The sequence below is a fragment of the Mesoplodon bidens genome (assembly GCF_964165515.1).
Source record: "Mesoplodon bidens genome assembly, chromosome: 2".
Classification (NCBI taxonomy): Eukaryota; Metazoa; Chordata; class Mammalia; order Artiodactyla; family Ziphiidae; genus Mesoplodon; species Mesoplodon bidens.
Genome location: NC_138177.1, coordinates 84,864,177 through 84,880,043, shown reverse-complemented (window position 1 = coordinate 84,880,043; position 15,867 = coordinate 84,864,177). Strand labels below are relative to the sequence as shown.

General features: G+C 38.4%; 1 protein-coding gene across 3 annotated transcripts in view; it reads right to left on the bottom strand.

Annotated features, from left to right (window-relative positions):
- DENND2C (DENN domain containing 2C) overlaps positions 1-14,601 on the bottom strand; it is a 94,756-nt gene extending 80,155 nt beyond the window's left edge. For 2 of the 3 annotated variants that reach the window (XM_081225552.1, XM_081225554.1), the window contains exon 1: positions 14,449-14,601. The gene's annotated coding sequence lies outside the window, so the exon portion shown is untranslated. The remainder of the gene's footprint in view (positions 1-14,448) is intronic. The other variant, XM_081225553.1, reaches the window with a different exon arrangement.
- Positions 14,602-15,867: the final 1,266 nt, after the last annotated feature.

The following is a 15,867-nucleotide window of genomic DNA, read 5'->3' as shown; positions in this document are numbered from 1 at the left end:
ACATACCTTGCAATAATGTGAGTTTGGATATTACACAACTGACTCCTACCCTCTGTAGTCCCCTTTTCTGAAATGGGGGTGGGTGGGATAGATCTCTTGTCTTCCTCAAAGCGGAGAAAGAAGGTGGTTAGGAAGTGATCGTCTTATGATCATTTGGACATTCTCAGTTCAGTATATGGTCAGTTGTGTCAATAAAAGTTTCATTATCTTCACTTTGGTACTTTTTATACAATCAGACCATATTTTTTGTTATTACAAGACTGAATCTTATAAGCCCTGCTTACTGAATTATGGTGGATATGCAAGAAATTGCCTACAGTGTGACCAGTGAGAAGGACTTGGGAGTAGGGGAGCAAGTTTTTTACTCTTCATTTTATAACTTCTTACAATGCTTGACCTTATGTATTTGTTGTTGTTGTTGTTAATGTTAAAACAGGATCTATCTGAACAGTCAAATAATGGGTCTTTTAAATTGCAATCTTCATGGGAGAAAGTATTTGCAAACGAAGCAACTGACAAAGGATTAATCTCCAAAATATACAGGCAGCTCATGCAGCTCAATATCAAAAAAACAAACAACCCAATCCAAAAATGGGCGGAAGACCTAAATAGACATTTCTCCAAAGAAGATATACAGATGGCCAACAAACACATGAAAGGATGATCAACATCACTAATCATTAGAGAAATGCAAATCAAAACTACAATGAGATATCACCTCACACCAGTCAGAATGGCCATCATGAAAAAATCTAGAAACAATAAATGCTGGAGAGGGTGTAGAGAAAAGGGAACACTCTTGCACTGCTGGTGGGAATGTGAATTGATACAGCCACTATGGAGAACAGTATGGAGGTTCCTTAAAAAACTAAAAATAGAACTACCATACAACCCAGCAATCCCACTACTGGGCGTATACCCTGAGAAAACCATAATTCAAAAAGAGTCATGTACTACAATGTTCATTGCAGCTCTATTTACAATACCCAGGACATGGAAGCAACATAAGTGTCCATCAACAGATGAATGGATAAAGAAGATGTGGCACATATATACAATTGAATATTACTCAGCCATAAAAAGAAACAAAATTGAGTTATTTGTAGTGAGGTGGATGGATCTAGCGACTGTCATACAGAGTGAAGTAAGTCAGATAGAGAAAAACAAATACTGTATGCTAACACATATATATGGAAACTAAAAAAAAAAAAAAAAAAGGTTCTGAAGAACGTAGGGACAAGACAGGAATAAAGACGCAGACGTAGAGAATGGACTTGAGGACACGGGGAAGGGGAAGCTGGGACAAAGTGAGAGAGTGGCATGGACATATATACTCTATCAAATGTGAAATAGCTAGTGGGAAGCAGCCACATAGCACAGGGAGATCAGCTCAGTGCTTTGTGTCCACCTAGAGGGGTGGGATAGGGAGGGTGGTAGGGAGACGCAAGACGGAGGAGATATGGGGATATATGTTTATGTATAGCTGATTCACTTTGTTATACAGCAGAAACTAACACACCATTGTAAAGCAATTATAAAGATGTTAAAGATGTGAACATCTCCGATAAAGATGTTAAAAAAATAAATTGCATTCTTCATATCTTTCTATATTAAATAAGGCCCTAATAAATGCTTTTTAAAAAACACATATGATGATGCAGAAACATCACTTCCAATAATTTATCCTAAGGGAGTAATTGAACAAATTCACAAAGATACACACAGACACACACACACATACGTACACACAAGAGTAGATTTAGAATACTGTAAAATTTAAAATAACTTAAATTTCCAATAGGGGACTTAAATGTATTATGGTAAATCCATACAGTGGAACATTATGAAGTCATACATGTTCATAGTAAAAGAAGAATGTTATAAAGCACTGTATACTATAAGTTAATTTTAAAATCTATGAGGGAATTCCTTGGCGGTCCAGTGGTTAGACTCCACGCTTTCACTGACTCAGGTGCGGGTTCAATCCCTGGTTGGAGAACTAAGATTCTGCAAGCCACACAACAAAGCCAAAAAAAAAAAAAAAAAAAACACTATATGTATAAAAAAGTGAATATATATATAACACCAAAATGTTAACAGTGATTATCTTATCTCTGGGTATTAGAACTATGGCTGTTTTCTTTTGGCTTATCTAATTTTAAAAAATAAACATAAATTACTTTTATAGCACTTTTTCATAAAATATAACTGACTTTTTAAAGGATTCATCCAATACTTTCTAAGCACCCACTTCATATAACATGTTGTGGGAATTAAAACAGAAAGAACAGTAGTTAAGTTTTTTAAAATAAAATTTATTTCTTACCATACCATATCACAAATCCTTTACAGTATTACTAAATAAACATATTTCATTTTTAAATTGACTTTTATAGATCACCATGCTCTGTCAGAGATAAGCTTTATAAACTCCAAAAACATCACTAATCCAAAACAGGTCAGTTCTAGGACATTCTGGGTCAGTTTTCTTCTATCATAGATGGTCATTTAAGTCATAAAAGTAGTTAAAAGCAGGGAGAAAATACCAGGAGTATGTGGAATCATGGGAGCCAATGGAAGAGAACCTTTCAAACAGAAAAGAATGGTCAACAGTGCACTGTCAAAAGTCAAATAAAGTAAAGACTTGAGTGTCTATTGGTCATTAGGACCTGGGCAAGAGCAGATTCAGTGGAAGGAAGGAAGAGCATAGTGAATTGAGAAGTGGATGGGAAAGAACAAATGGAAACAGCAAATGCAGACAACACTTTCAAGGAGTTTATTTATCCAGGTAGGCAAGTGGACATCAGAGTAGTAGCTGGACGGTAACGTGTGGCCCAGGAAAGCTTTTTTCTTTTCTTTTTTTTTTAAGATAGAAAAGAACTAAGCTTGTTTTAAACACTGGTAGAAAAGAGTCAGTAGAGGAGAGAGAAGAAACAACGGTAGAGAGCAAACGCCACGCGGGAGAGAAGGCATGGCCTTCAAATGGAACTGGAGGGATTAGCACTTGACAGAAAGAGGGACAGCTCTTCCACTGGAACAGAAGGTAATGAGGAAAGAAAGACACAGAGGCAGGTACATTTGTAGGTTTGGGGTCTGTATGTTGATTAACTTGCCCTCTAATGGCTTCTATTTTCTCTTGGAAATAATATATGCAATTATTTGCTGAGAGTAAAGTGAGAGAAAAGCCAAAGGTTTAAGGGGAGTAAAGGTTTAAAGAGACATCACGGAGAAAAAAGCAAGAATACAGAGTTACATACATACTCATACATAAGCAGAGAGTTTTTAAAAGGCAAAGAATTAGGGATTAAACCTTTGAGAATCATGATTAGGAACTATAGATGGAACAAAAAGGGAGAATCAGATAGAGTGGAAAAAAGACTAGTGAGAGGAAACAGAACCAGGATAATGTGGATCACAAATAATCATGGAAGGAAAATGTCCTAAGAAGAAAAGAAAGAGGTAAGGAGAATAAGGACAGAGAAAGGGTCCTTGTATTTGGTAACAGGGCATTAAATAAATAGTGTCAAAAGACAGTGAGGACAGGGACTTCCCTGGTGGTCCAATGGTTAGGCAGGACTCCTCGCTTCCATTGCAGGGGGTATGGGTTCAATCCCTCGTCGGGGAACTAAGATCCCACGTGCCGCAAGGCGCGGCCAAAAAAATAATAATAATAATTTTTAAAAAAAGGACAGTGAGGGCAGATAACAGCTAAAGCTTAGGGAGAAAATTAGTGAGAAAATGGATCAAGTATGAATACATTTATTTTAAAGTCAATAATAAGAAGAAGATCAAAAAGGGGAATCAATTTTAAATACAATGCTTTAAGGTTGGAAAAAAACCTATATATATTTTAAAACTGCAGCAAAAAAATAATGAAGGATATAATAAATACGTGGAAGAGGGAGGGTAAAGTTAGGTCACATGGAAGAAAGAGGTGTCAGGAGTCTGAGAAGTATGACAGTTCTTATGGAACTGGAAAAAAGATGAGAAGATTTGTGTATGCTTAAGACCCAGACCAAATCAGTTAAGCTTGCTCATACCATGTAACTTTAATCTTTGAAAATTACAATAGCCATATTAAGATTTAGAGAAAAAGCCCATCTACTTGAGGATAAAATTTTTAAGAGCTGCTCAACAATGAGCTGGGTGATGAATAGATTAATGGAAGTACACTCAATTGAAGTTGGAAACATGATTCATAGAGGGTCTGGCCTACCTACGTGATTCTTCATCTGTCTCCTAAAGCTGGGCACAGAGTGAACAAAGTAAACTGGAGCCAAAGATAGGAAAACTAGTAATTATCTCCAGCAGGGTGAATGCCTTGCTTCTTGTGCACAACAGAGATCAGTGGAGCAAAGGAACCTAGTGATATGAGGAGAGCAAAACTGAAGTCTAGGGCACTGGGTAAAGGAAAGGCATGTTTGTGGGGAGAAACTGGGTTCGAGGGAAGCAATAAACACAAGGAAAGTAGGCACACATAATGTTAATAGGGAAGGAGATAGAGTGAGCAATCATAATTGTTTGCAGGAGGAATGGAAAATCAAAGAGGGATCATTTAAGAGCAGTAACAGCAGTAGTATAGGTTGGTATGGTTTTTTAGAATACACACACACACACACCCACACACACAATCCCTAAGGGTCTTGAGCCTGCTTAGTGGGAGAAAAGATTCGCCTATCGAATCAAATCCTCTTTCTGTTGTACTGTAGGCCAATGCTTCCTAAACCCTTCTGACCAAAACCCATGGTAAGAAATACATTTGATTCACAGTACACACACACACACAACTGAAACAGAAGTTTCACAAAACAATAATTAACCTTACTACATATGATAAAGTAAAACATAAAGTTAACATCAAATATTTGGACATTATTTAAATACATTAAAAATTCTAAAATTAATACATAATATAAATATTAAAATTAGAGAAGAGTCAATGTAATGCAATGAGTGACTTTTCCGGTTCATAAATTAATTCCAGCCTGGAACACACAAGGACAATGTTACATACTTATTAGGTTCACTATAGAGTCTTGCACTCTTTTGCTTTATATTGGGTCAGGGTTGAAAACCCTAGATGAAACAATAAGTTGTTGTGAATGGTAAAAATAGTACCATACTCATTCTACTTAGTAATGGAAATTCTTTGGTCTTAATACAAAATGATGGTTAGCAATATCATTCATAATCACTTCAGAGTAAATTAAGAACTAAGCTGTAAGAATTCATTTTCTTCTTGGAATCCATATTGAACTCAGTTATTGAAGCAGGGCAAATGGATCTTTTAGTTAAATGTTTTTCTTTAATGTTTTAAACTTCCCCTCAGGAAAATAATAATTAAAAGTTTGGAGACAGAGAAATGAGATTTTACAATATCTCTATATTTTATTTTGTTCAGATTTTCTTTAATGATAATGCTCTCTTCCAGATGTAGCAACATGTTTGAAAGAGTAAAAGAGTACAAGTATTACTTGCCATAACAATGTTTTGGAACCCTTAGACATATAGCTTCAAATTTAGTTCACTAGGTTGCCAAAAATATCAGTTAAATATGCAAATTTTGCTATTCAAAAATACTGGAAAACACCTGCCAAACGAGAATGTTTTTCAACCAGAAAAATTCTAGATTTGCACAATCTGCTTAGCTCCTTACTTCTTAACAATTATCAAACTCTGCTGTGACACAGTAAATGGGTATAATTAGCTCTGAATAAAACATTTTTAAAACTTGGCTTTAGCAAGCCTCCTTTATAATAATTAATAACTTTCAATATTTTTCAATACACCCAAGAGATTCAGAGGGTTTTCAGCACATACCAAAGCTTTGTATACATAAAACAGTGATTCCAAAGAGCACTCTAAGCCCTTAGAACAAATGGGACAGAAAGAGAGCCCAGCAATGACCTGCTGGGCAGTGTGCTCATTCATGCCCAGCCTACTGCTTCTGCTGGAGGGAAAGCTTCAAGGAGATCAGTAGTCCAGCTGCCCTGGACATTCAGAAGAAAGAAGGAGGATGCCTGCACTGTAAGTTGTGCTGTTTTGACTACTGTCTGTATGTCCATCTCTGTCTCTGTCTGTCTCTCTGTCTCTGTCTGTGTCTGTCTCTGTCTCTGTCACTCTCCCTCCCTCCCTCCCTCTGCTTGAGTGTTGGAAGGATGCTTTGAGGAAATACTCAATAAAACATAAGTGTGGACCTTTGTGGGGGAGAAAAGCACTGTTATCAGTAGCTTCAAACAATGTTTAAAATAACTCCTCTATGTTTTCTAATCATATTTGCTAGTCCACTACTTAAAATTACTTCAAAAATTTTTCCCAGTTTAACTTACGAGGATCAACAATTCCTTTTCTATAAATATGCCGATACAGTTGGAGCTAAATTTAAACAACACAAGAAAATCTTCCTTATTAATTATCTTGCTACCATATGTGACAAACTAAAAGCATAGTGAAACTTAAATGTGATCCCAACAATTTGCACTGTAAAGTCTGCATCAAACGGTAGTCACCTTATAAGCATTGTTGAAATGTCCCATAATGATACAGAATAGAGGTATGTCAACACGAAGAGGCGCAATTTTCAATTTTCCACTGACTAATCACCGAACATCATAAACATAACACCCATGCATTCTAGACAAATACTTTTTTCAAGAAATATGTAGCCATTTTTCTCTTATGCCACTGATATGCAACAAAATAAAACAATAATGCATCTTTCTCAGGAATGGTCCTTAAATAAAAGGGAAATTGAGATAATTTTATATTCTTTTCTTTCTTTGAAAAAAATACATATTTTAAAATTTTATTTATTTTTGGCTGCGTTGGGTCTTCGTTGCTGCATGCGGGCTTTCTCTAGTTGCGGCGAGCGGGGGCTACTCTTCGTTGCGGTGCGCGGGCTTCTCATTGCAGTGGCTTCTCATGTTGCAGAGCCTGGGCTCTAGGCGCACGGGCTTCAGTAGTTGCGGCTCGCGGGCTCTTGAGCACAGGCTCAATAGTTGTGGCGCACGGGCTTAGTTGTTCCGCGGCATGTGGGACCTTCCCAGACCAGAGATTGAACCCGTATCCCCTGCACTGGCAGGCGGATTCTTAAGCACTGCACCACCAGGGAAGTCCTCTTTGAAAATATTTTAAAAGGCTTACTGAAAAGTCAAGTATGCTGTTTCCAAGAATCTTTTCAATTTTAAAGATTTTAACTTTCATTTGCAACATTAATACAAATATATGTCACTTTAGTCAGGTTTTACACATTTGATAAACCCATTTTTAAAATAATCTTCATTAAAGTCTTACACTTTTTCTCAAGTCACCATTTCCTCAACATTTTTGTACTTCTAGATGCAGCTATTGAACATGCCTCTGTATTTTTTTTACTACATGCTTTCTTCTGCTAATAATTAAACAGTACATTTAAAGGGTATATTGATCTAGTTTCTTTTTAAATAACAATTATCATTGAACTCTTAAAAACATCACACTTGAAGAATGCATTTAAAGTTAAAAAATAAAACCTAGTTAGATAGCGTCTCACCATTTTTACCAACCATTCTGCTCAACCTTGAATTATGTTAATATAAATTAACTGTGCAATAACCATTGCATTACAGTCATCACCAAACTGACCATCACTCTAATTCACATAATGCTGCTCTTTTGTTCCATGTTATCCCTTACAGTTTAAGTAGGAACCAGGGAAAAGGTGATTTTGCAGTAAATACTGTTGCAAAGCAGGCTGTGTTGTTTCCTCCCAGCAGGCCCTAACATCATCAGCCTTAACGGACTCTTATTTAATGAGTATCAAAGAATACAGATAAATATTTAAATACAAAACTATGCTTCATATTGTTAAGTAACCAACTCAAAAATATCCTAGACAGCCAGAGTTTTTTTGTTTTTTTAACTCGAATGGAAAAAAAGAGAGAAAGAAAAAAGCACACATCTTTTAAGTAGCACCAAGAACAAATCTCACACACACCTCCATCTGTCCTATATCTTAACATCCACACAGAAAAAAATCCACAAATATGCCACTTCTATGAATTTAAACTTCGAAGAAAAACTAATAATTGTCCTCCATGCCCCCTGTTGTAAATATTTATCTCTGTTATGAAAACCATGAAAGTCAGAAATCTAACATAAAGAAATAGAGCATAAATATTACTTATAACTAATATAAATGGATTAATACTGCCTGAACTGAATGTTAAAATTATGTTTTCAGGCTGCTAACCAGGAATCTAAGATTTATAAGCAAAAAAATATCATAAATTTCCTCCTCAAAAATATAAGGTGCAAGAGAAACATCTGGGATGGCTAGATGTGAAAAAGTTAAGTCCTTTAAATTTCTTCCTCTTATCTCACCATTATTTAATCCTTCAATCTTATAACCTGCTATAATGCCCCTGAAGTGAAGAAAAACTTCATGTTTCCTTTTCCTTATGATAAAAATTATTCACGCAATTCAAAGAGGAAAAAGATAAAAGACTCCATCCTGCCCAACCCTCTGGGAACCAGTCAGGACACTCCTTCCAGTTTTGGTCTTTTATTCCACCTAGCTTTCAATGTCCCCACTTTCGCTGAGGCAAAAAGATTGCTGCTTAACTGGTTCAATAAGGAATACTGAATGATGAAAAATATTTTCAAACATATTTTTGATTCTGACAGTGTACAAGTTAATCTATTTCTCTGTATCTCGGGTTCCAAACTAATGAAGAGAATGTATTCTAATTACTCTATATGAGAAATAGAGCATGAATGAAAATTTTTCAGATGTTTCAAGAAATGTACTAGAATTTGGAAGCAGGAGGTATAACTTTGAAGAACCATTTTATAAAAACTAAACTAACAAATCCAAGTACTTCAAAGAACACCTCTTAGAACAGGGTCAGCAGACTATGGCCTACCTGTGGGTCAAATGTGACCCAACATCTGTTTTTGGCCTCTGAGAATTTTACATTTTTAAATGGTTGAAAAAATAATCAAATAACTACATTTTGTGACATGTGAAAATGCTATGAAATCCAAAGTTCAATGTCCATAAATAAACTTTAACTGGACCTCAGTCCATACTCATTCATTTAAGTATTGTCTATGGCTCTTTTTTGGCAGAATTGGGTAGTTATGACAGACTGTATGGCTCACAAAGTCTAAAATATTTACTATCTAGCCCTTCAGAGAAAAAGTTTTCCACTCCCTGCCTTAGAAGATCATACACTTATTCTAATGATACTGCAAATTAGGAAAATATTTTTGAAACTGCTTGTTTGAAAATGCCTTCAAAGCCGTAAGACTTTCTTTTGAATCTCCTCAGTGGTGACAAATCTTTACCCTTTGAAGATGAAAATGAATTTTGGAAATGGCTAAGCCATTTGGAGCCAAGATTGAATAAGTTGGTTATCAAGATGAATCAACCATTTATTGATAATTTAAATATATGGGAGGCTTTTTTTTTTTAAGCACTATCTCTGACTTCTAAGAGCTAACAACCAAGTGAGGGGAGAGTCATATGCTTTCTTACCTTTGTTCTTTGTTTTTGTTTTTTTTTGTTTTTTGTTTTTATTTCTTTCTTACCTTTGATTCAAGGTAAACAGGCTCTACAGACAGTCCCCAACTTATGATGGCTCCAGTTAAAATTTTCTGACTTTACGATGGTACCAAAGTAATATGCATTCAGTAAAAACTGTATTTTGAATTTTCATCTTTTCCTGGGCTAGTGATATGCAGTATGATACTCACGATGTTGGGCAGCGGCAGAAAGCCACAGCTCCCAGTAAGCCACAGGATCATGAGCGTGAAAATGCGATACACTTACAACCATTCTGTACATACAACCATTCTGTTTTCCATATACAGTACAGTATTCAATAAATTATATGAGATAATACACTGTATTATAAAATAGGCTTTGTGTTAGATGATTTTGCCTAACTGTGGGCTAATATAAGTGTTCTGAGCACATTTAAGATAGGCTAGGCTAAGCTACAATGTTTGGTAGGTCAGATGTACTAAATGTATTTTCCACTTATGATATTTTCACCTTATGGGTTTTTCAGAATGTAACCCCATGGTAAGTTGAGGAAGATCTGATAAAAGCCCATTTAAAAATAAAGTGTTGACTATTTCATGTAATTTATTGAATACTGTACTGAAAGTGAAAAACAGAATGGTCCTATGGGTACGGAATTGCTGTAAGTGTATCGGCTGTTTATCCTTGTATCAATATCATGTGGCTGACTGGGAGGTTGACTCCTTGCCTCTGCCCAGCATTAGGAGAGAGCATCACACCGCATACTGCTAGCTCAAGAAAAGATCAAAATTCAGAATTTAAAGTACAGTTTCTACTGAGTACATACCAATTTTGCACCATCGTAAAGTTGAAAAATCAGAAGCGGAACCATCTTAAGTTGGGGCCCATCTATTATAAGCATGGAACTAGAAAGTACAGAGGAGGAAGAAGAATTCTATAATAAAGCCAGAAGATCTACTTTCTTGATTGGCTGTGAATTTGCTATAAAGGATTTTTTTTTTTTTTTACAAAGAGGTACTCCAATAATAGTTTGGGCAATACACTTTGGGAATAAATGAGTGACTCCCAGTGAAATTTTAAAAGAACAGGATTCATTTGGATGTAAAGCTGTTTAATCTTCAATTAAAACGCATTTAATTTCTTTATAATCACAATTAATAAGAAAATTAGTATAAATGAATCCCTTCTATTCATACAAAGCAAATAATTTATCCTTGGCCCTCTTCTCTTCTAATTCCTTGTCTTTCCCCCAAACAATTTCATCCGCTCTTATGGCTTCAATTTCCACTTCCTGGCTAACTCCGAAATCTGAATCCCCAATCTCAGCCTCTCTTCTGGGCTCTGGATCCTCTCTTGACACCTCTATCTGAATGCTCCATAGACACTTCCAACTCACCATGTTCAAAACTGAAACAATTAAAAATTCCCCTCACATTAAAAATTAAATCAAGTTCCTCTATCCACAGTTTCCCAAGCTGAGAAACTAAGTTTTTACTTTTCTGTTCACCTTCAATGCCAATCACTTTTTAAGCCTTGTAATTTCATCTGTCCTCTCCTCTTCATCTCTATTACTATTTTCCTACTCCAGGCCCTTATCCACTTTTATCTGGGCTATTTCAATAGCAACAGCCTTCTAACTTATCTCTCTACCTTTTGCCTCTCCATCCAATCCAGCCGCTATACCATACCACCACCATGTTATCTTTCCTAATTACTTAAAGTCCTTCGCTGGCTCTCCACTGTCTTTAGAATCAAGTCCAAAGTCCTCAGCATGATAAACAGGCTCTTCACCAAATGGCACCACAGACTTCTTTTTTCTCTTTCTCTGAGTCATAACTTTTTACTTGCATAAATCTGTATGTTGTTTTATAGTATATCCTGTACTTCAAAGTTTTAAAACTACCTTTAACACCATATTCTAAAGTGAAAGATTATGCCAAACTGGGCAAATCTTCATTATTTCAAATGATAGGCACTGAAATCCCACACTTACCTTATTTCTAGAAATTTCAGCTATCCTAACGTGATTGGCAACCAAGCTCTGCAATTTTATTTTTTTCATCTTGTTTCCAGGCACCACCTTCTTTAGCCCAACCCCTAATCTCTATACACTCTGACTTTCAGTGACAATGTGGACTACAACACATTCCTCAAACATACCATATACTTTCACATAATATTCCTGGTTTTCATCCATATCTTCTGTTCCCTTCCCCAACTCAGCAAACTCCTATTCATCCTTTAAAGCCAAATTCAAATATGGTATCTTCTCACTAATCCTCCTCCCTACCATATACAGAATTATCTTCCCTCATCAATGGTCCCATTAACTCTATAACTATATCTCTGTTATAACTCTTATCACACTGAAATTGTAGGGACTTATTTACATGTCCAGTTACAAGCATCTTGAAGGCAGGGAAACATTTTCTTTTCTTGAATCTAGCTTTAACTTATGGTCTGAGAACAAACATTTTAAACTTCTTATTAAAAAATAATCACCTCTTATAGTATTAAGATAATGCCATAATTGTAGTAACTGAGTGACTGAGGGCTTAGAAACAAAAAGAATCCCACATCATTCACCAGGAAAAAAAAATTCTCCTTTATATAAAGTATAATTAAATTGTAGCTTGGATACGCCTTCATCTACACCTTGCAATACCAGTTTCTTTCTATCTTTCTTTCCTTCTTTTTGAAGAAGTTCTCTACAGCACTTTCTTTTAAATGCTTGTTGGATTTCATTTGTATCTCACTCACAGAATTTTACACTCAGTATAATGAAGAGGTTAAGATCAGGATTTCTGGAGCCCAACTGTCTGGTTTGAGTCTTACCTAGCTCTGGCACCTAGGCTGTTTGATATGGGAAAGTTATTCAAATTTTTTGTTTCTCAATGAGGAGATCATAATAATAACACCCCTCAAGATGCTGTTGTAAGGATTAAATAAGATAATGCATGTAAAGAATTTAGAGCACTGCCTGGCCCAAAGAAGGTCCCAATAAATGCTGGTTGATGTTATTGTTAACATCAGTTTTAAAAACAGCTTATGTTAGCCCACTTGGTAAAGTGTAATCTCCTACTTGGAAGTAATTATATCCTGCCCATACATGAATATAATATAAGTGCTAAAACTGTGCCTTGGAATGTATTAGGTGCTCAATAAATAACGTGAATATAAGGCTTCAGTCATCCAAGATCAACAAATTATAAATCACAGCAAAATTTATATATGGAGTACATGTTTGAAATTGGTGTTTCAAAGCATCCATCTTGCACTGAACTGTTGAAACATGTAAAACTGTTAAAGCAACACAAAAATTACATTCACTAGAAACTTTCTCTCTACTCCTCCATTTAATTTGATCTTGGTATCCAGTGGTCTAAAATTCTTGTCTATAATGTAAGACTTACTACAGATCATTTAAAACGTAATTTTCAGCTTTAGAAAAGTGCTTATTGTCGCATCAGAAAAATTAATATTCTTCCTTTATATCTGCATTTTTAAAAAAATATATTGCCACACTCAACACAAAAAGACTAATGAAAAGCCAAGAGACACAATTACTACATTTCCTGGTTTCTGCCTGGGAAACGACTTCAGAACACGCCTATAAGTATCCCTAGTCAAAGTCTGCTGGTTGCAAACTACTACTCTTTTTTCATTTCTGCTCTCCCACCGCAACACCTCACACACATACCCACAGAAAATAATGCACATGTCTATAATAAAGGCTGTACCCCCAAAATGCGGCTATATATTAATTTTGTTTTGGAGGACTTAAATCTTACAAGAGCAAATACAAGTCTGATTTGAAACAATACTCCCAGTTTACTTTACCAGGTAACTTAAACTACAACTATTTATCTAAAGCAAAGACATAGACTGATTGCTACCAAACTTCTTGGTAAACGATCAGTAACAGTGTATCGATAATATATGCTATTCTAGAAAAATTCATTAATCAGTTAAAAATGGACCACACTTCCAACAATGGTGATTTGTGGAAAATGAGCTTAAGCAATTTATTTACACAGGAAACGGAGATGTAGGACTTTATCTAAAACACTGTAGGTGAATCACTAGCTTTAGGGTAAAGGTTTACAACGTGCCTACTATGTGCCTGGAACTTAGTAGTTGTTTTACAGAATATGCAATACCTAACACTTATAGAATACTCTCATGCATCTCATTTGACCCTCAGAATACCCCCAGGCATTCATGAGCATCTCGATTTTACAGCTAAGGAAACGTAGGCCCAGAAAAGTCGACGTGACCGAAGCATCACATCGGGTATGTGGGTCCTGGCCGAGGCTCCAGCCCCTGACTCATATTCTGATCATCATCTGCCATACTAGTTAGAAGCTCTTAGATGTTCCAATGCCAGATTTTTAAATCAAAATCCTACTTGACAACTTTCACTACTGTGCTCGTCAGATTCTGTTATGAATCAAAGCACAAAAAAACAAAAATGTAAAGTCCGTCGTCTCAGCCTGTCGACGTTTAAGCGCCGTAGCTAATCCTGGAGAGAGCCCCGCGTTTCTTCCTGGATGCGGGGCGCTCCCTGCCTCTACCCCAGGACTGTCGAGCGTCCCCGAACGCCACCTGGACGACGGTCCCCGCGCCCCGAGAGGAGCGGCGAGGAGACCCTCAGCCAGGCTCCGCCACAACCGCCGAGGCCGACGAGCGGGCTCCCAACGCGCGGCGTCCGCTGGGCGCCGGGCTGCACGCTCGGGCGTCCCTCCAGGCCGAGGAGGTGCCGAGAGAGCGTGGCCGGCGCCGACACCTCCGCCAGCCCGCTCCCGCGCTGCGGCCGGACGGCGCCCGACGCTCCGTGGCCCCGCTCCCGATACCCGGCGTGCGACACCCTCCGCGCCGAGGGTCCGAAGCCCCTGCCTCACACCCCGCCCGGGTCGCCCTACCCCTACTTGCTCTCGTCCTCGACGCCGCCTCCGCGGCTGGGCTCCGAGGCTCTCGTCCTCCGCGTAGAAGCGCCCAGTCGGCTCACTCCCACTCTGGGTGGGCTCCGTCCCGCCCCCACAGGCCCGGCCGCAAGCCCCGCCCCGGCAAAGCCCTGTTCTTATTGGTTCCTGTTCCCACCCCTCACGGTCGGGCCCGCCCCCGGCACCGCCCGGGGACCGTCCAGAGGGGAACCGCCCCCTCTGGAGTTCGGCGTAGGGGCCAGAATCTTGCCCAGGACCTTGGGCGCCGAAAGGGTGCGGCCCCAGCAGGCAGGCTACCGGCGCCACTGTCGTCCAGCCGAGGGCCTCTTGCCAAAGCCCCTTCGCCGTCGCCGTGCCTGCCGTCCGACAGGCCCCACGGCGAAGGACCAGAACTTTACACGAAGGTTGACTCCTCACAACCACCCGCGAGAGAAAGCCTAATCAAGGAATCCAAATGTCACCTCACTCTAAGAAACCATAGAATTGTCTCCTGCCACCGGGCTCAGTAGGCCTGGTGTCTCCAGTGAAAGAGCAGCACCATTTCTCGGGCTGAGCTCAAGGAGGAAACAAACATTTCTCTGGCAATTGCAGTACAGTGCCTACTTGAAACATACACAGATGCAAATGACGCTCCGGACACCTGAGGCTTGAAATCCCAGAGCAGGAGTGTCTTTGATACTCCCAGTGCCTGAGGTCGGCTCCCACGCCCTGTTGTGACACACATGCTTAAGCGCTACGCCTGCAACACACTCATACTCAGGTATGTGCATGGCGCAGCGCCTACTGCGAACAGCAGCCCAGTTTCACTAAGGCTGCGAGTCAAGGATGATTTGAGCCTGTTTTCCCAGGCACTTGCTAACCACCCCACCCTGCCTCTGCCCGCCTGACTCCACCCTACCTCACCCCACCCCCACCAGAACCTCTTGGATTTGGTGATCAAACTCTCCCCACATCTGTTCGCATAGAGGTACCAAAATAGAAGACGGCCAGAAAGAGCAGTGTTTGGTTACACACCACAGATGACTGTCACAAGCCAACGTAGCCAAAGCAATAAAAGCTGCATATCCCAAACCACTGTGAAACCATGAGCCGTGGACAATGAAACAGGAATTCTCTTCTATGATGGGGGGGGGGAAAGAGGAATGACAAGACATTTTTTTTTTGACAAGACATATTTTTAATCATGTCTCAATGAGGAAATAAATTTGTAGTAAATTTTGAACACTGATCTTTATGGACTCCTCCTGCTCACCACCAAAAAAACCCTTATATATTTAGAAAACTTCCCAAACAATTGTTTAAGATAAAATTTGGGGCTAGAATAGTGTGGCTTTGGAATTTATTTTAAAATTCAAATTTACTTCAAAGTTCAAACTTTGAATTCCAGGAGATTATATG